Below are 20,331 nucleotides of genomic sequence, written 5' to 3' on the forward strand. Positions count from 1 at the left end.
GAATTAGGGTCAGGAATATCTTCCTTCTGTCCCTGCTGGGATCTGGGAGTGCACACGCAGCACACCCAGGTGGCACTCCTTGTTTCATGGTCCCCTCCTCTCTAAGTCAGCTTCAGCGCTGGGCAGGGTTAAGGTGCTTCCCTGTGACCTCGATTGCCTGGTTCCCCAGTGGGAATGTGTCACAGAGAGAGTCTCCCTCTTTTGCACTCTGAAGGCTCAGTTGCCCATCTGACACATGGTGAAAGTTGCTGCCTGCTGCTCCTTTCAGAGTATCCAAAGGTTCTTTCACTTTTTCTGTTGAGTTCCTGTGATTGTTGGATACAAATTCACAGTGTGACTCTCTAGACATTATTTTGCTCTTTCTAAGCAGGTGAGGCACACTAACAAAGTCTCCAGTGTGCCATCTTGAAAAACAAAAAACAAAACAAAACAAAAAATGCTCCACTTTATGAGCAGAATGTCTACCAAAAGTTATTTGGAACTTTCATCCTGAAAGTGTCTATTCTCCTCCAATAGTCATTATATTTATGCAATCATTTTTATCAGTATGCAAACATGGATATTTCTTTTACTCTTATACTACTTCATTTATTTGTTTAAATTGTTGCAGTGTTGGCTATTGGAAGGTCTTTCAGTTGGATCATTTGTGATTTTGAAACACTACCATAATTAAGCCTTTCTGTTGTTATGTGGTTGGTTAGTTGTTTGCACTGTTGTTTGGCATTTTACTTTTTCTGGCACTACTAGAAAAAATATTTTAGTTTTATTTTATTTTTATTTTTATTTTATTTTATTTTATTTTATTTTTTCTTGGCATTTTATTTTTTCTCACACTACTAGGTGCTTAAGCTAATTGTGTGGATTTCCTCACAAGCCTGGTATTAACCATTTTTTTTTTCACAGAGTCCTAGTTCTTCTTATTGGAAAATTGAATTAGAAATGGAGATCTGGGCCCTTGGCATATTCATTGCTCCTGGGGCATCTGTTGATTCGTGATCCTGTGTGCTGACAGAGCAAACACATCTGTGTATACTGATTCACACACACACACACACAGACACACACACACACACAAATATTTTCTCATGTATCTGTATCTTTAAGTTAAACATGAATTCCTAGTAATCCTCCAGCACCCCATGATCTAATCCATTACCATGTGAATCAGTGCACCTATTCCCGCTTACTTGTGTGTAGCCTACCACACTAACAGTGATAAAGGTGGTTCTGTTATTTAATCACGTAATCCAAAAGACTTGTATAGGTGGTTTCAGAATTAGAAATGTATATGGCCATGAGAAAGAACTTTACCAACTAAAGTTTTTATGGATAAATCTTTACCCTTTAGACTCAGAATATCCACTTACTTGCTATGTTCCTTGGGTCAGCTGCTTTTCCCCCACTCCATTCAGTGATGTTATTTCACTGATGTGTTATTTAATCCTATTATGTGTATAGCCCCATGCTGTCTGCTACCTACTGTAGAAGGTTTTTAATTTGTATATTTTAAGTTCACTTTTTGTATTATAAATTTATTTAGGATTTGTAAAATATAATCACGTATTTATCATTACAGTATGATATGAGAATAATTTCACTCCCTAGAGCAAATCTGCTGTACCTCACCAGTTTGACCTGCTTCTCTTCCAAGCTCCTAGTAAATACCAAACATTTTGTTATCTCTATATTTTTTCACATTGCAGTGTCACATAACCGAAATCACACAAAGTAATTTGCCTTTTTAAATTTACTTTTTTTTGCAATATACCCTTTAGATTTGTGAAGTGTATCTAATGGTTGTTTAGAGTTGCGTTTTCCTAATGACAAAAGACTTAGACCTCATATCATGTGCTTACTAAACATGACTACAGTATCTTTGGATACATGTCTATTCAGATAGTTCACCAATTTGATTGTGATATTTGCCTTTTTATTTTGAGTTGTAAAACATTTTATATGTTGTGGCTAATAGATTCTTTTCTGCTATGTGATTGTGAAGATTTTCTTCAATTCTTTGCATTATCTTTTTACTTTTAATTATGTACTTTGAATCTCAGAAGGTTTTAATTCTTACAAAGTTAAATATATTCATGTTTTTTATTTCCTTTTCTTGGGCTTTAAGTATCATATCTTAGAAATTATAGGGGTTATTGTTTAACCTAAGACCCAAATTATGTATTTCTGTATTATCTTCTAAGGGTTTGGTCTATTTAGATCTTAGATTTGGATATATGATTATTTTTAGCCAATTATGTATATGGTGTGAGTGAGAAGTTCAACTTGCTTGTGGATATTCAATTGTCCTAGCAACATTTGTTACAAATATTTTTCCATATTGAATTGGCTTGGCAACCTTATAAAATCATTTGACTATAAAGGTAAAGATTAATTTTTGGACATTCAATTCTACTATATTCCTTTGATCTGTATGTCCATTTTTATACTATTATTGAGCCTTTAAATTATGATGATACTTAGTTTTTCATGGATGCCCTTTAAAATAAAGAAACTTTCCTTATAGGGTTAGTTTGTTGTATACTGTTATCAAAAATGGATTTTGGATTTGTCAGGTGCCTTTCCTGCATCTTTTGAGATGATCATATGGCTTTTGTTTTTTATTTTATTCTTATAGGGCATGACACTAATTATTTTGTATGTTGAACCAAATTTGCATTCCTGAGACAAATACCCTTGGTGATGGTGTATAATTCTTTTTACATTTGCTGATTTGTATTGCTAGCATTTTATTGAAGACATTTGCCCCTTATTTATAAAACATATTGGTCTTAATTTTTCTTTCTTGAAATATCTTGCTTTAGTTTTAATATCAGTGTAAACTAACTAATAGTATACATCAGGAAGTGATCTATTCTCCACTTTTACTGTTGTTTAAGTGTTTATGAAGAGTTTGTGATAGATTGTTATTATTTTCAGGTTTGGAATAGTTCACCAGTGAAGTCATCTCAACCAGCACAGGGCCTTGATTCCCAACAACAATCACATGAACTTGGAAGAGGATCCTTCCCCAGCTGAAACCTTCACTTGAAACCTCGTCCTTGGCTATCATCTACATCTGGATTCATGATACAGAGAAACTGTGAGTAAGAGCCACTTAGTATGTGAGAATTTATTATTCAGCAATAAATAATACACCTGACAGTCAATGCAATGTGGTCTCCTAGACAGAAGAACAACATTACTTAAAAGCCTAGTAAAATATGGAAAAAGCCTATACTTCAATAAATAGTTTTGTGCCAACTATTTTTTAGGGCTCATGGTTACATAATCTGTTACATTGCATGTAATTCAAAGCTATCTAAAGCTTTCTGTACTATCTGTGCATATTTCTGTGTCTTTAAAATTATTTCAAAGAAAAATATTTTTGAAAAAAGTATTAAATGTGATAAGAAAATAATTCCAAAGCACAAACAGAATACCTTCGGCTCAGGAGATGAAAGGGCACGTAGAGAGAGAATAGCAAAGCATCTTTCCATATCGATTTACCAACTCGAACACAGGTACACTTGCTTCAGGAAGATCCCCCCAAGTTCCAGAGACTCATCCTCTTTCATCTTCTTCATCATATTCCACATTTTTCAGTCACCAGTTTTAGCATCTGGTGCTAACTATGTAACCAGTTTTTGAAAGACAAATGCCTATTACTCGCATGTCTCAAAAAGCCCCATTTTAAAATATTATTTAACAGGACTCCAACGAACAGACCAGAATTTATTGAGAGCTTGCACTGAGGAGTGCCTTAATGCCAACACGAATATGTTGACAGCACATCCTCCTGTGAGGGAAGCATTCATACAGAATGAGTCGCTGAAACTCAATAACATATGCCTACTGTACAAGAAAGGTAATAATCAGTATAAGGCTCTAAAATTATTCTGGGGACATAGGGGACATATGTCCAAGATTTATGAGATGTGAGCAACCAAGAGAGCATGAACACTGATATTTTACAAGTGCTCCAAATCAGTAGATGGGCATTTGATTTTCCAGTTAGGGCTGCAGTCAGGGTCTCTTGGCTTCAATACTGTACATGGAGAATTTCAATGACAGATCTTGGTTAAAATAACAGTAATAACAATCCCTCATCTATTGTATACAGCCTGGCACCATTTAACTTAATTTTACTGCATATAAATGGCAACCCTATACTCCATACAAACTAGAATGGCAGTAGAATTTATGTAGTGAAGAAAGTGACAAATTATTTTCCAAATATAAAGCAAACTTAAGGTTTTGTAGGGAAACCAATGGAGGTAAAAATATTTTTAATCCTTATTTTTCTGATAATTTTGTTCTGCTCTTATAAATAGAAAGCTCCACTTTCATTATTTTATAATATATTCAGTTTATCAGCCACATGTTTGAAAATTGTATAGTAAAAGTAGGTTTGTGTCGACTTGGTTGGTTCATTCGACTTACACACATCATTTACTTTATCTCGAATGGTTATTTTTTAAGCCTTGGTTTTGGTACAACATATAAAGGCGTCAGTCTTTGTGCAATATTAAATCTTCATTCAAGTAACTTTTCTTTGTGTCTTTGCCTTTGTTTCTGCATTGCTCCTGTACTTCTGTGAACCATATTTCAGTGAGTAATGATGACAATAGCAGTCCAGCCTTCATGGATGCTGACATGGATGCTGTCTCCCATTCTTACCACTGGATGTGAAGAAATGCTAGATGCAATCCAGCCAATCTGTACTCGACTCTCAGTTCCATCTTCTCAACTCACAGTGTCTTCCAAAGTCCATGCCACACCACAGCCTGGAACATCTCCCAAAGTGGTAACTTGAGGCAGTGGTAGAGCTCATGTCACAGTATTGTATGTCTCAGGTATCACTGTCCTTCACTGTTTGATATAATCTCTCTTACAAACCATTGCTCCATACACTTTGCCCCTTTTGTGTTTGTTTATACATGTGGTATGGCATGTCTAAACCTCACAGTGAGGATATTAGAATAGGGTTCTGCATATCTAGAGGTGCGGATAATTGGGAAGCATCTTAGAACCTACCTGCCACATCAGGTCTTGTCTCATCTGTATCAGTTTCTGGGTCTTCACTTATTTTTTTGACCTTGGTCTTAGTGAAAAGAACTTGTCAGATGTTCCATAGGATGGATCACAATATGGATTTGTTACATTTTTTCATAATTTGAGTAAGATTAAACATTAATTTATACATGTATTTATCTAATGTTGAAGACAAAAAACTGAACAATATATTATTTAGAAATACAAATTTAGAAAGTAATAATGAAGAATGAGGCTGAGCATGGTGGCTCATGCCTGTAATCCCAGCAATTTGGGAAGCTCAGGTGGGTGGATCACTTGAGGCCAGGAGTTTTAGCCCAGCCTAAGTAACATGGCGAAACCCCATCTCTAATAAAAATATAAAAATTAGCCAGGTGTGGTGGTGCATGCCTGAATGTTTCATATATTCTGGATAATAGTCTCCTAACAGTTACATGACTTGAGAATGTCTTCTTCCATTATTTCAGTTGTCTTGATGGTGTACTTTGCATCTTAAAAGGTATTGATCCACATGAAGTTTAATGCATCTGTTTTTTTTTCTGTCACTTGTACTTTTGTGTCACATGTTAGAATCCATTGTTTTATGTAAGGCCATGAAAATCTATTTTTATGTTCTCTTCTGTGGGATTTTTAGTTTTAGCTCTTACATTTAGCCACATATTCTCTTTTGAGTCAAATACATACATGGTGCAGGAAACAGTTTAACTTGCATGTGGATATCCCTTTCTCCCAGCAACATTTGCTGAAAAACTATTTTTTCATCTTGATTTTCCAACCTTGAAAATACGTTTGCCCTATATATAAAGATTGATTTTGGGGTGCTCAACTCTATTTTGTTGGCTTATGTGTCTTTCCTCATATTATGTGAGTTTTCCATGGATGCTCTTTGTAGGTTTAGAAAGTTTTCTTCTATGCCTAATTTTCCCAGAGCTCTTATCGTGAATGAGTTTGGAATTTGTCAAATGCCTATTCTGTGTCTTTAGAGGTGACCATGAGTCTTTTTAAAAAATTCTATTAGTATAGTTTATAACACCAGTTGTTTTTGTATGTTTAACCAGAGTTACATGGTGGGGATAAATAGTTTTCCTTCCAGTGTATTCTCCTTTTTGTATCTTACTAGTTAATTTTGATAGTATTTCCTTGATACTTTTTACCTGTTTCATATTGGTCTGTAATTTTCTTTTCTTGAAATGTCTTTGTCTAGCTGTGGTGTCAGGGAACACTGGCTTCATACATTGCATTAGGAAATGTTCTCTACTTGTTTGTTTTTACTGATTGTTATTAATTCCCAAAACGCTTTGAATAACTCGCCAGTGAAGTGATCTTGACCTGGACGGAAATTGAATCCTCCCGAGAATCTCAGGAGCTTGGAAGGGGATCCTTCCCCAAATGAGCCTTCCCTTGAGATCTCTGCCAGGCATCTGACCCAGAGAAACGGTAAGTAGTATGTAGGGCTGGGTTGGAAAGTCTGAACTATGTAGTAATATGTTATACAACAATCAGTCAGTTATATGCCTGACAGTAAATGTAATGTGGTATCTTGGATTAGATCCTAGAACAGAAAAATGACATTAGTGGAAAACCTGGTAAAATATGAAGAAAATATTTTTCAGTTAATAGTTTTGTACCACTGTCAATTTCTGACTTTTCATAAATATGCTATGGGGATATAAGGTGTTAACATTTCAGGAAGCTGTAGGATATATGAAACTCTATTATCTTTTCTACCTTCTGTAAAACTAAAACTATGATAAAATAAAAATATTTTTTAAAATGTAATATTCAGGTACCAAAAAATAAAACAACAATAACAAAGACAGATTTCAACCACAATAAAACCACAGATCAGAGGATGAATGGAGATATAGGGAGACTATGGCAAAGTAGCTTGCCTTATTATCCCCCATTCCTACAACAGGACACCTGCTTCAGAAAGACACCATCAAGCTCCAGGGACACTCATCCATTTTCTTCTTTCCTATCACACTTCCCATTACCCAGAGTTATCAATTCCTGTGTTCATAACCACTTTTCCAAGGAAAGACGCCTTTCTCACGTATGTTAGAAGGCCCTGTTTTCAGGCACTTTCTGTCAGTGTCTTTGTAAGATCTCACTATAAAGACATTTTAGAAGACATGACTCCCAGACATTAGAAGAAAAGATTGAGAAACACCAGTGATGGTGAACATAAATATTTCTGCATTAAGAGTGTTTTCTTAGTACAGGGATACTTTTTTTTCGCCAAGTTTTAAAAGAAAATGATGCCTTAAGCCTTTGAGAAAACACTGTGATAATTCAGTTTTCTTTCATGCAGACTCCATCACGAATTTATGGGAGCACACATTCTCTTGACACTCCCATCATGGGTCTGTGTTGTCCTGTGGTGTATTAATTGGTTCTCATGATGCTAATGAAGACATACCTAAGACTGGGTAATTTATAAAGGAAAGAGGTTTAATTGGCTCACAGTTGCACATGGCTTGGGAGGCCTCACAATCATGGCAGAAGGCAAATGAGGAGCAAAGTCACATCCTACATAGTGACAGACAAGAGAACTTGTGCAGGGAAACTCCCATTTATAAAACCATCAAACCTTGTGAGACTTGTTTATACCATGGAATAGTATGGGGGAAACTGCCCCCATAATTCAGTTTTCTCCACCTGGCCCTGCCCTTGACACATGGGGATTATTACAATTCAAGGTGAGATTTGGGTGGAGACACAGCCAAACCATTTCAAGCGACAAGCCCAAAAGCCACAGCATTAGACATTATCATGGAGGAAAGTTAACTAGATATGAAGAAAGTTTATAATCATGGAGTTGTTGGTTAATTCCTGCTCAAAAAGACATGGAAATGAACCTTTAGACATCAGATATGTGAAGGTGAGGCATGTTAGTGATACAGAGCGTGTTGTGCAGAGGTGGAAATAGCCTAATAGAAAAAAGGAAAGAAAGTATAACACACCGCAGCCCACCATGTAGTGATCTCAGAGATGGATGCAGGCTGAGTGCTGACTCTGCAAATGTGCTGGCTAAACAAAGATCCCCACAGCAGGGAGGACTGTCCCCCTTCCCCAACACAGCTCCCTGTTCACAGCCACACCACTTTACAGAGGAACACCAGGGATGTTCCAGGAACCATGCCCACAAAGCTTAGTAAGCCATGGGACTGCATACTACACTCCGAAGGACATCCGCAAAGTCAAGACTCTTGCTTTTTCAGACCATGTTCATGGGCTACATTTTCCATACCATGTTCGTAGCTTCAGCGAGAACACAAACTCCTGCATCCTGGAGACCTAGAATGAGAGAAACAGCTGACCTTGTCCATATTTCTCACTTCTCAGAAGATTGTAGCAGTAATTCAAGTGCTATTATTTGGGGCATTTATAATTCAGTAAACCTTCTTACCCCTCTAGTCTTACAATTCACGCCATAGGAAAGGATGGTTTCATTTAAATTGGCAATCTTAAGTCATGGAGGTTTGCTCTTTTTATTTCATTATAACAGGAGTTTCTATAAGGTAAGTGACTTGTACAATCCCGTTTTCCTCTTCATTTCAATGCGTACATGTGGTCTATTATGATGTGTACTCTGAAGATCATCCATGAGTAAATTCTTCAGGAAAAAAAATCACCAAGTGGCAGGCCATGAAGGAGCCAGAAGTAGATATGTAGAAGGACAGACTCATCTCTAGGTGGCAAGACGGTTGATGAACTCTGCGTGCTCAGGGTTAAGACTGGAAAAGTGATAGACATAAAACTCTCCTACCATGATGTCCCAGGCACAGAGGACACAGTGCTGAGCACTAAGCTCCTAAACATTACCATGATAGCTGAGTCTGGATTGGCCACCAGAATTCTCAGAAAGATGCCATTGAAAACACCCCATCATCCCACCACATCCTTAGGCAAGAACCCAATGGTGTCTCCACCCTCTAGTCTGAATACTGAATAAAGTTTAAAGACTGCATGACTCCTATACTTGAGATTAGGGCTTCTTGTTCACTGAATTGAGCCCTAGTAGATGCTGAAACTCTCAGTGCAAATATGCTCAACATTCTAAATTATACATTATAAGAGTTTCTTCTTTATTCAGTACACTTTTTGGGGAACATCAAAGCCTGTTTCATTTTCTAAGTGTCAACAAGTGGAACTGACAAGAGTAACAAGTGGTCAGAGCAAAGAGTTTCATGAAAACAGCAATGCACAGGCGTCTGCAGTCCCTGCTTACAGTGAGAATCACATGAACATTGTTCATGGGATACGAAGGATAAAAGGAGAGGGAGAAAAAAATATGCAGTTTAATTGGATGAAGAATCAGATTTGGAAAGCAACTTAGAATAATCTCTGCTTATATTTCTAAGATTAAAGCAAAAAGTCCAAGATACAGGATTTTCTGTCTTCAGAGAGCTGCACTCTGCTGCAAACTTTCAAGTAACACTTTACCGTTTCTGTCTTCCTTCTCCATGGGACCTTTGAGCCATAATTTATAAAATCATGTCTACGTCTCTTGTATTTTTGTTATGTCTAATAATCTCTTGAGGTCTCTCTAGGGACAGTGACTATAAATTATCACCCTGCCCAACAGGACTCCAGGAAACTGTGTCCTGGATGTTTACAGTGTGCTTTCATGGGATACTTATTTATCCTGGTGGATACCCCAAAGCATAAGTGTACAATCTTTGACCCAGCATCCTTCTCACAGGATATTTGTTTATACTGTCAGACACCCTTGTGGCACTTGTTGGACCTGTGTCCACTCCATTCCCACCAAGGTAGCCACTGTCTAGGGGAGCTCTAAGTTCACCATAAAAGACCATTCCATTTCCAAGGAAAGTGGGCCACACAGTCCATATAGCTACTTCCTGCTGAGAAGGGGCACAGTTAGAAGATATCAGATTGGAATCTGTTTACCTAGAGTTGGAAATATTTGTAGGTTCCCAGACTTATGTGAACCCAGACCTATGGTTTGTTTCTCTTGGATACAGAATTTGAACAGCTTTTGGGAATTTGGTATCCCAGTGCAGGGGGTGATATCAGCTTTTCTTTGATGGTATAAAATGTTTGTTGACCTTTAGATGGCCATAGAAGGGACTGAGTCTAGTCCCTATAGGGATTCATAAAGGGTTTTAGTCATTAGTCCAAACTAAGAATCCAAATCTGGCAAAAGCTAACCCTTTCTAAGAATCCCCGTGGCTGCCACCATTCTCTGGGGCTTTATGGGTGCTATTGCCTGTTTTTCTCTACCAGACCAGGCTCCTTTGGCCTTGCTTTAACCTAAAGCCAACACAGGTTACTTTGTACTTACATATTTGGGGCTTCTTGGGAATACCTTGTATCCATATTGTACCAGGTGATCTAGAACTAAGATGATGTCAGCTAAGCATTTCCTATAGTTGTGGCTGGTATTAATTATCTGTGTGTTATTGACAGGCTTCTTAATCTTGTTGTAGCTCTCCTAAGTCTTTTGCTACTATTTCCCCAAAAATTATTGGTGCGTTTTTTAACACATTGAGGCCCCACTGTCCAACAGTATTGAAAGGTTGTTGTAGTCTCTGGGTCCTGTCATTAAAAAAATAATAATAATTGCTGGCTATTTTCTTCAGTTGGAATGCAGAAGAAAACATCATTTAGATCTAGCACTGAAAAGCATTCATAATATCTATATATAGCAGTCAGTAGAGTATATGGGTTAGGCACCATTGGCTGAATATCCAAGACTACTTTATTGACGGCTCTCAGGTCTTGGGCAAATTGATATTTGTTGAAGTGTAGCTTCCTTACAGGCACGATAGGGCTATTATATGGGGATCTGCAAGGATGAATCAGTCTACTTATCAAATTTTCGAAAGACAGGCTGTATTCCTTTTAAGGCTCCCTTTATTAATGTATACTGATTTTTTTATTCACCTCCCCGCTGCCGCCTAGGGCACAGTATTGCCTTCTATTTTTTCTGTATGCACTCACTGTGTATTTCTTGTTTTTCCTGAGATTCCGTCTGCCTATTCACAATTATGCACTCTCTCATAGACTTCTGAGGGAGAATTCTTGTTTCTTCTTAAGGCAAGTGAATAGCATCTTAGTTGTAGTGCTTGCTCTAGCACGACCTGCAGCAGTAGTTATTTCTCTGGGGAGAAATTACTGGAGTATTTAATTTGCATAATAGGTCTTTCCCCAGCAAGGGAATTGGGCATTCCGGCATATAGAAATAGCAATGCCATAGGTCCAAACTTTCTAGTTTGCATTCTAAAGGTTGTAGGAAAGCCTTTTGTTGCATTATTCTTGCAACTCCTGTCACAGGTACAAACATTTTGGTGCTTTTTGCTCGTAAAGTGTTAAGAACTGAATAGTTTGCCCAGTATCAACCAGGAAATCAATTAATTTTTTCCTGTCAGTTGTACTCAGGGTTCCTGTGGGGAAATTTTAATTGTGTCCGAGGGATTAAGGAGAGCCCCCAGGCATCCCTGTCCATGGTCAGAGCAGTGACCCTGCTCCATTATTTGACTGTGGGCTTTTTCCTCGTCATATTCCTCCTTTTTCTGTTCCCTTGGTCCTTTCTTTTGGGACAGTCCTCCTTTCAGTGGCCTTTCTCCTTACACTAGGCACACTGGCTGTGATCCAGAGACTTGCCTCGATTTTTCTGCTGCAGAGCCTTCTTTGTTCATTCCACATTTATGTTTGAAACTTCTGTTTCTTTGTCTCTGGAGCAGGGAAGGGGTCATTCCTAGTGAGGCTTCTTGTTTTCGTACCCTTTTCCTGAGTCCAAACAGGAAGAATGTTTGCGAATATTCCAGATGGGCCGTATCCCCTTATCAATTGGAGCCCCAGTTAGGGTTTGCATCCAGAATGGTCCCTTCAGGTTTGGGGTATTTGGATTTGTTTCATGGAGGCACCAAGACTCTGGATCTTCTTTGGTCTGCAATCAGAAACATATTTAGGAGAGACTACACATCTGCTCAGGTACACTGGTGGGTGGCACAGATAGACACATAGAGATCGTTCCTTTTCTGGGGATCCATTCTATAAAGTGGGGTGGAGTTTTTCCGTTTCACAAGTTTGATGTTGAAATGGGCTGGATGTCCAGTAATGTCTGACAGGTTGCCCACTCACATCCAAGCCACCCATGGCCATCCTTGTAAATGGGAATTCCCTTGCTCCTGCCATGGCAATTCCTTGCTAAATTGTGTACCCTGTCAAGCACTGGAGGGAGAGGCCGTCTCTGTTCTCTCATTATACTGAGGTGGCAGAGAAGCTCCCTCTTATTGGTCTGATGCCTCCCTTGGTATCATCAAGGCAATCCGGGCCAATGCAGAGGCCAGTGCTAAGGGCCCCGTATGGCGGTACAGTAGTGGGAGCTGTTAGGGGTGGAGGAGAGGCCACGTGCGTTCTGGCTGTGGTGGTTGGAGCTGCTAAAACAGCTGGGTGTAGGACATTTAAAAGTCCTAATTCTTCTTCATTGCTTTCTGTCTGAGTTTGGCTCTCTGACTTGTGAAGAGCCTTTTTTCCATTCTGTCCTTTGGTACAGCTGGCAGCTGGCATCTTCCCTCATGGTATGAATCCTGATTTTCGAAAAGCATGAAGGCTTGAACATATGGTATTTTTTCTAATTTTCCAGACCTCTGACAAAATGAGTCTAACTGCATTAAAGACTAGTATTGGTTACGTCCATTCAGAGGTCACAATTTATAACCTGACTTGTCCACAGTCCAAACAGCACTGCAACAATAGACCGTTTTTCTCTTAGTCATAGGCTGATAGCCATAGGCTCTACACTTAGCTAGGGTATGCCCCAGGGGCCTCCCAGAGGGGATAGAGACCTTGTTTCCCCTCCTGACTTGGTTTCTATATCCATACTGCTCATCCCTTTTGAAACAGTGATGACAACTTTTATTTGTTATCTCTCTTCTGGTCTGCACTGTTCATATCCTTCAACCAGACCTCTATGGGCTGGAAAGACTTTTCTAGCTTCATATAAGCAGTGCAATAACACCACTCATGGTCCTAAAAGGAACACTTGTGCAAATCTCACCACACAGCTGGGACAGCCAAAGAGGTCAGAGAATAAACTCCTTGGGCAGGCTAGTGATTAGCACCAACTAGCACAGCACTCCCCCCACCACCACCCCGCCCCCCCACCGGCCCAGGCCACCAGCACATCAACTTCATCCCAAGTCCACGTTCTGCTGTACTTAGTACCCTAGTAGAGGGTAACCGAATGGCAACAAATTAAATGGTAAATTAGGCACACAAAAAGGGCAGAGGGGTTGGAGTCAGGACTGCCTAAATACTTATCCCATATCCTGTTAAGCTTTTTTTCACATAAACAACATTAAGCACCATAAGCATGGTGGCAAGCCCTTTAGATAACCTATGGAATAGCTGACATCCTTCCTTTCCCCATGAAAACTAGCACAGTTTTGAGAAGTACTCCAGTGCCCTAAAAAGAGTGACCCTGCAAGGGCAGTGGAGGCTGTTTCCCTCCAGGATTGGATCCCAGATGGAGTGGGGCTTATGCAGATCACCTTGCAGAGTAAAGGAGGAGGAGGAGAGAGAGACAGAGATTAGGGCCCAAATGTAGATATTGTTTACCTTTACAGGTACAGATTCAGACAGCACAGTCCCAGACAGATGCCCACTAATGGGCTGGGTAAAAGTCCTGAAACCTCCTCTCAATTTCAGATGCCCTCCCGCCAATCAGCTGACTCCAAGTGGAGCAAAGCCCAGGTCTTGACATAGATACAGACGCCATACACGCCCAGATGATGTCACAAGCGGCTATATGTAAACAGAGCAGAGCTCAGGTGACATCACAGAACAGACAGAGGCAGTTCAGGGGGGATTCTGGTTGCCTTTCCCAGCTCTGAAGTCTGTCAGCCTCTTCAGATGTCACTTGCCCTGTGGTAAGGAAGTGTAGTCGGCAGCTGGTGCAGTGGCAAGAAGAGAAAGGAAGTTCCCCAAGGCAAAAACATCTCAGCAGGTAAAGAGAAATTCCCTAGAACCCCAATCATGGGCTCAGCTAGTTGGAAGCAGGTGGCATTCCTGGGTAGTTTCTTTCCCTTCCAGTGGCCAGAATGGTTAAGCCTTGGTGTGCTTGTGTGTCTGATTGCCCCATGCATCGGAAACCAGACTGATGGTTTCAGGAACTCTGAGTGTGTTGTTCCCCTCTATGTGATCTCATCATTTAGCTCCCACTTATAAGTGAGAACATGGAGGTATTTGGTTTTCTTTTCCTGTGTTAGCTTGCTGAGAATAATGGACTGCAGCTCCATTCCTGTCCCTGCAAAGGACATCATCTGGTTCTTCTTTATAGCTGTGTTGTATTCCACGGTGTATATGTGCAACATTTTCTTTATACAGTCTATCGTTGATGGAGATTGATTCCATGTTTTTACTATTGTGAATAGTGCTGCAATGAACATATGTGTTCATGTGTCTTTATAAGAGAATGATTTATATTCCTTTGGATATATACTTAGAAATGGGATTGTTGGGTCAAATGGAAGTTCTGTCTCTAGGTCTTTTAGGAATCACCACACTGTCTCCCACAATGGTTAAACTAACTTACACTCCCACCAACAGTGTATAAGTGTTCCTTTTTCTCCACAATCTTCCCAGCCTCTGTTATTTGTTTGACTATTTGTTATTTGTTATATTTGACTTTTTACTATAGCCATTCTGACTGGAGTTAAATGGTATTTCATGTTGGTTTTGATTGGCATTGCTCTAATAATGAGTGATGTTGACAAGATTCAAATAAATGCTATCAGAAACAACAAGGGTGATATTACCACCGACCCCACAGAAATATAAACAACCAGCAGAGAATATAATGAACACCTCCATGGACATAAACTAGAAAATCTAGAAAGAATGAGAAATTCCTGCACAAATACACCCTCCCAAGACTGAACCAAGGAGGAACTGAATCCCTGAACAGACCAAGAGTGGCTCTGAAATTGAGGCAGTAATACATAGTCTCAGTGACAAATTTTTAAAATGCCACTTAGAAAATGTACACATAATTTTGCTCTATTCAGCAAATATATTTGTAACAATCACTTTTAGGAAGGGTGTTAAAATATTTTATTATTTGTTCTCATTTAGCTTAATATTTAAAAAATATTTTTCTGCTGGCAACTATTTATATGTCCATTTTCATTGACATAGTCAATAATTTACCCACCTTTCTATTAAATAATAGTGGATCAACTGATGTGTATTATTTTATACTGAGCTTTGGCACTCTTGACATAATTCATTTGTGAATAGTCATCCAAATGTCTTGGCCAGTGAAGATGAGATTCATCCTCTAAGGTTGAGCAGGAATATGCTCACCTGAAAGCAGCAAGCAATACAAAAGCAAGAACATGGTAGAAGAAATTCAGGAGTCCCACAAGCAGATGAGGATTTATTTAGGGCCTGAGAAGGTGCAAGGACCCCTCATAGGGGCCTGTGTCCCACCCCAAACATAGAAATAAAGGAAAATCTTGAGTCCCTTCACAGAAATTCCAGGCACCTCTCTACCTCTGAGAAGTAGATGAGCCACTTGATTGACAAGCAAGAATTTAAAACAGTAGCAAGGAATTGAGAGTCATGAGAATATGGGGTTCCCTACAGAAACTAAAACTCAAAAGCTTAACATATGTCCCTGAGTTGTTTTTCAGAAAGCTGGCCCTCTACTAAATGGATCCACTGGCACATAGAGCTCAGAAAAAGGGGATCTATGAAATGAACTCCGCCATTCTTTATTCTGAATTTCTTCCTGAGGGGCCTACAGGAAGTTATATCTATGAGCCAGAAGTACCATTATTTTCTGCTGATCCCAAATTTTCTGACAAATTTTACTTTCTTGAATAATCACAAATCAGAAAATCTTTGAATCCCCCTATGACCTGTAAGCTTCCACTTCAAGATACTTCATCCTTTTAGGCTAAAACCAATGTGTAACATCAATATATTAATTTATGACTGTGTGTTACCCCTGCCTCGGTGTCTTTAAAATCCCCTATCTGTAAGCTGTCTGGTAGTTTTGGTCTTTATTTTATTTTATCATTTTGTTTTATTTTTGGGATGGAGTTTTGCTCTTGTAGCCCAGGCTGGAGTGCAGTGACTCCATCTCAGCTCACTGCAACCTCTGCCTCCCGAGTTCAAGTGATTCTCCTGCCTCAGCCTCCCTCCTGAGTAGCCAGGATTACAGGCAGGTGCCACCATGCCCAGCTAATTTTTGTATTTTTAGTAGAGATGGGGTTTCCCCATGTTGGCCACGTTGGTCTCAAACTCCTAACCTCAAGTGATCCGCCTTCCTTGGCCTCCCATAGTGTCAGGATTACAGGTGTTCGCCACCATGCCTGGCCTGTCTGCGTGACTTCTTAAATGTTCTTTGATATTCTCCTGCAAACCTCATGATGTTCTCGTGTTTCTCAGATTGTAACGTGTTACATGAATTTATTCTTTCTATTCCATGCCCCCTTTTATTGATGCATTCTGTCCTTTAAGTAGTGCATTTAGAACATTGACATTCAAAGTGATGATTGATATAGTTGGATTAAAAATCTACGAAATTTGTTACTATCTTTCAGTTGTTGATTTGTCTTTGTTCCTATTTTTGTATTTCACTCATTTTCTACCTTTTGTTGTTTTGAGCACTTTATATCAATTCCTCTCATTTCTTAGCGTATCTCTTTTTTTTTTTTTTTTTTACCTTTTTAGTGGCTAATCTAGGTAATTTATTCTTAATTAATCTCACAACAGCTTCTTAGAAACAATAGTAGTATGAATATATTTGATTAGATATGGTTAAATGTATATCATTGTGTGTGTGTATATATATATACATACAAATATTTATGTGCATTTATGCTTATATAACTAAGATGAATAACTGAAATAAGTGATAGAAGGAAAGAATGTGGGTTATTCTTTTATTGTAACGTGTTAACACTACATTTTATGTGATATATTGTTACTTGAATGGGGGCTTGGATTAGTCAGAAATTTAAATTGCAAACTGTAGGGCAGCCTCAGTTCCTTGCTGGCTGTTGACCAGAGACTGCATTCAGTTTCTTCCCATGTGGACTTCTCCCATGTGGCAGAATGCTCTATCAAAGCCATCAAGGCAAAGAGCTTGCTAGCAAGACAAAAAAAAAAAAAAAAAAATCACAACTTTACATAACATGATCAGTCCTGTGACATCTAACATTCTTGTATTATTGTGTTGTATGAAAGCAAGTCACATTTCATGCCCATACACACAGGGAGAGAATTACAATACAAGGTCATGCACCCTGGCAGGTGGGGATCACTGGGCATCATCTTAAGGTCTACCAGCTACATCAGGTCCTGTCTGATGTGCAACAGTTTCCCAGTCTTTGTTTATCTTGAAGAATCTTCGCCCTTATGAAAAGAACTGGTCAGGTATTTTATAGGAAGCATCACCATGTGGATTCATCTGATGATTTCTCATTATTTCAACAGAATTATAGACTGATTTTGAACACCTTTATTTTAATTTGAAGACAATAAAAACTGAACAATATATTATTTAGAAATATAAACCTAGACATAAAAATAATATGAAAAGGAAATGACAAAGAGGAAACTGAAAATAATAGTAACCTTCATGGGGGTAAAAAATGCCATGAAATTGGGGAGATGCACATTTGGGGCAGCAACAATATTGATAAGATTCAGTTTGTTAAGGTCAGCAGTGAATTTTTAAAAAAAGAAAAAACCTTTTCTATTTTACGTTAGCTTTGGACTTACAGAACAGTTGCATAGTCAGCATGGAGAGTTAATATGCAACCAACACAGAGTTTCCATTATTATTAACCTCTTATATTAGCATGGGTATTTGTCACAATTAACACACCAACATTATGCATTCTCATTCACTGATATCCACATATTAATCAGATTTGTTTTTTTCCTACTTACTGTTTGTTTTCTGTTCTAGGATCTCTTCCAGGATAACACATTTAGATATCATGTCTCCTTAAGCTTTTTTTGTCTCTGCAGTTTCTCTGAATTTCCATGTTTTTCGTGGCATTGACATCCTCCGTTTAGGATTTGTATGATTGTTTTTAGTAACAATTAGACTGAAGTTGCAGATGTGGAAGAAGAAGAGACAGGGGTGAGTGTAATACTCATTATACCATGGGCATATATTCTCAAAATGCTTTTTATCACTATTGATACTAATTTGAGCACCTGGATGAGGCAGTGTGGGTCCAGTTTCTCCACTGTAAAATTAATTTTCCCCCTTTCCAAGTCGTACTTTTTGAAAAAAAAGTCACTATGCACAGCGCGTACTTAACAGGGGGGAATTATTCTTCACCTCCTTAGGGCAGAACTTCTATAGTATCGTTTGTATTTCATTACCATAGGCAATGTGTCTGTTCTCCAGCATTTATCTTACGTTTATTTAATCAATTATTTATATTATATGGAATATTGGCAAATAATAAATATTTATTTCCACTGTGATTAGACTAGTTTATTGTATTGTTCAAATTGCTCTAGTGCTGGTCATTAGAAGGCCTTTCAGTCAGCTGCTTTACCACTTTGAAATACCCATATTATTGCTATTTGATTTGGTTTGTGTAGTGTGTTTGTTGGTTGTGTTGTTTAACTTTTTCTTACTTTCTGGCTCTGCAAGGTACTTAAGCTTAATAGTGTTGATTCCCTTCCCAACCATGCCATTCACCATTTTCCCCCAAATTCCTAGTTCCTTTTTTGGTGAATGGCATTAGAAACAAAGGTCTCAGCAATGATGTTCTCATTTCTGCTAGGCGTCTGTTAATTCTGTGCTTTGTCATCTGACAGAGCAAAGGATTATATGTATGTATGTAACTCACACTCATATATGTATATGCATTTCTACAACATTTCTCCATTTATGGCTATGTAAAGTTCAGCATGAATTCTTATTAATGTTTCCAGCACCCATGATCTAATTCAAGACCACATGAATCAATTTCCCCATTCCCACTCCTTGTATGTAACCTCCCACGCTAACAGTGAGATAGTTGTCCTCCTTTATATAATCAATGAGTCCAAAATACATGCAGGGTAGTTTTAGAAATGGTAATTCATACCCCCATGGCAAAGAATGTTTCTAACTAAAGAAGAGAATTTATGTATAGATAGTTTGACCTTTAAACTAGGACTCTCTCCTTATTTTTATATTCCTTAGGTTGGTCCACTTTGCCCCCAAATGTCTATTTCTTTTTGACAGTATTTTTAATGGAATTGTTTTTTATGTTTTATTTTAGATTAATTGACACTGTATAGAAATACAATTGATTTTTATTGCCCTAGTATACTAAAATGTTACTGAACTCATTTTTTGGTTCTAATCTTATTTTAGTGATTTCCTTAGGATTTTCTATACACAGGATTGTGTCATTTATGAATAGAGATAGCTTAACTTCATCCTTTTCTTTCTAGAAGTCTTATAGTTATGTTTCTTGCCTAATTACCCTGGCTACATGTTCCAATACAATACTGAATATAAGTAGCAAGAGCGTACATCCTTATCATGTTGCTAATTTTTTGAAGAAATTACTGATACATTCATAATATGGTGTGTTGTTGTGTGAGTTTTTCATAGATGCCTTTTATCACTTAAGAAAATTTCCTTCTATGCCTAAATTGCTCGGCCTTGTTATCATGAATGTGTTTTGGATTTTTCAACTGCTTATTCTGAATCTTTAGAGATAATTATGAAGCTTTTGTCCTTCATTCTATTAATATAGTGTATTACACTAAAAGTTTTTGTATGTTTAACAAAACATATTTCAGGGACAAATGACTTTGCTCATAATGTCTATTTTTATTAGGTTACAGGTTTATTTTCATAGTATTTCCTTCAGAAATTTTGCCTCTGTTTCATGGGGCATATTTGTCTGTAATTTTCCTTTCTTGAAATCTCTTTGTCTAGTTGTGCTATCAGGGAAAACAGGCCTCATGCGGCGTACTGGGAAGTGTTCTCTACTCCTCTGTTTTATTTTTTTTCTTGAAACATTAGGTAATAAAGGATTGTTATTAATTCTCAAAGGGGTTAGAATAATTCACCAATGAAGTCATCTCAACCTAGAAAAAAATTGAATCCTATCAACACTAACATGAGCTGGGAAAGGGATCCTTCCCCAGGGGAGGCTTCGCTTGAAACCTCAGCCTGGGTCCTCTGACCCAGAGAAAATGTTAAGTAATATTTACGTGTGGGTTTGAACATCTAAGCTGTTCGGTTATATGTTATACAGTGACCTATAGGTAATATAC

Source organism: Pongo abelii, chromosome 16 (assembly GCF_028885655.2).
Source record: "Pongo abelii isolate AG06213 chromosome 16, NHGRI_mPonAbe1-v2.0_pri, whole genome shotgun sequence".
Lineage (NCBI taxonomy): Eukaryota > Metazoa > Chordata > Mammalia > Primates > Hominidae > Pongo > Pongo abelii.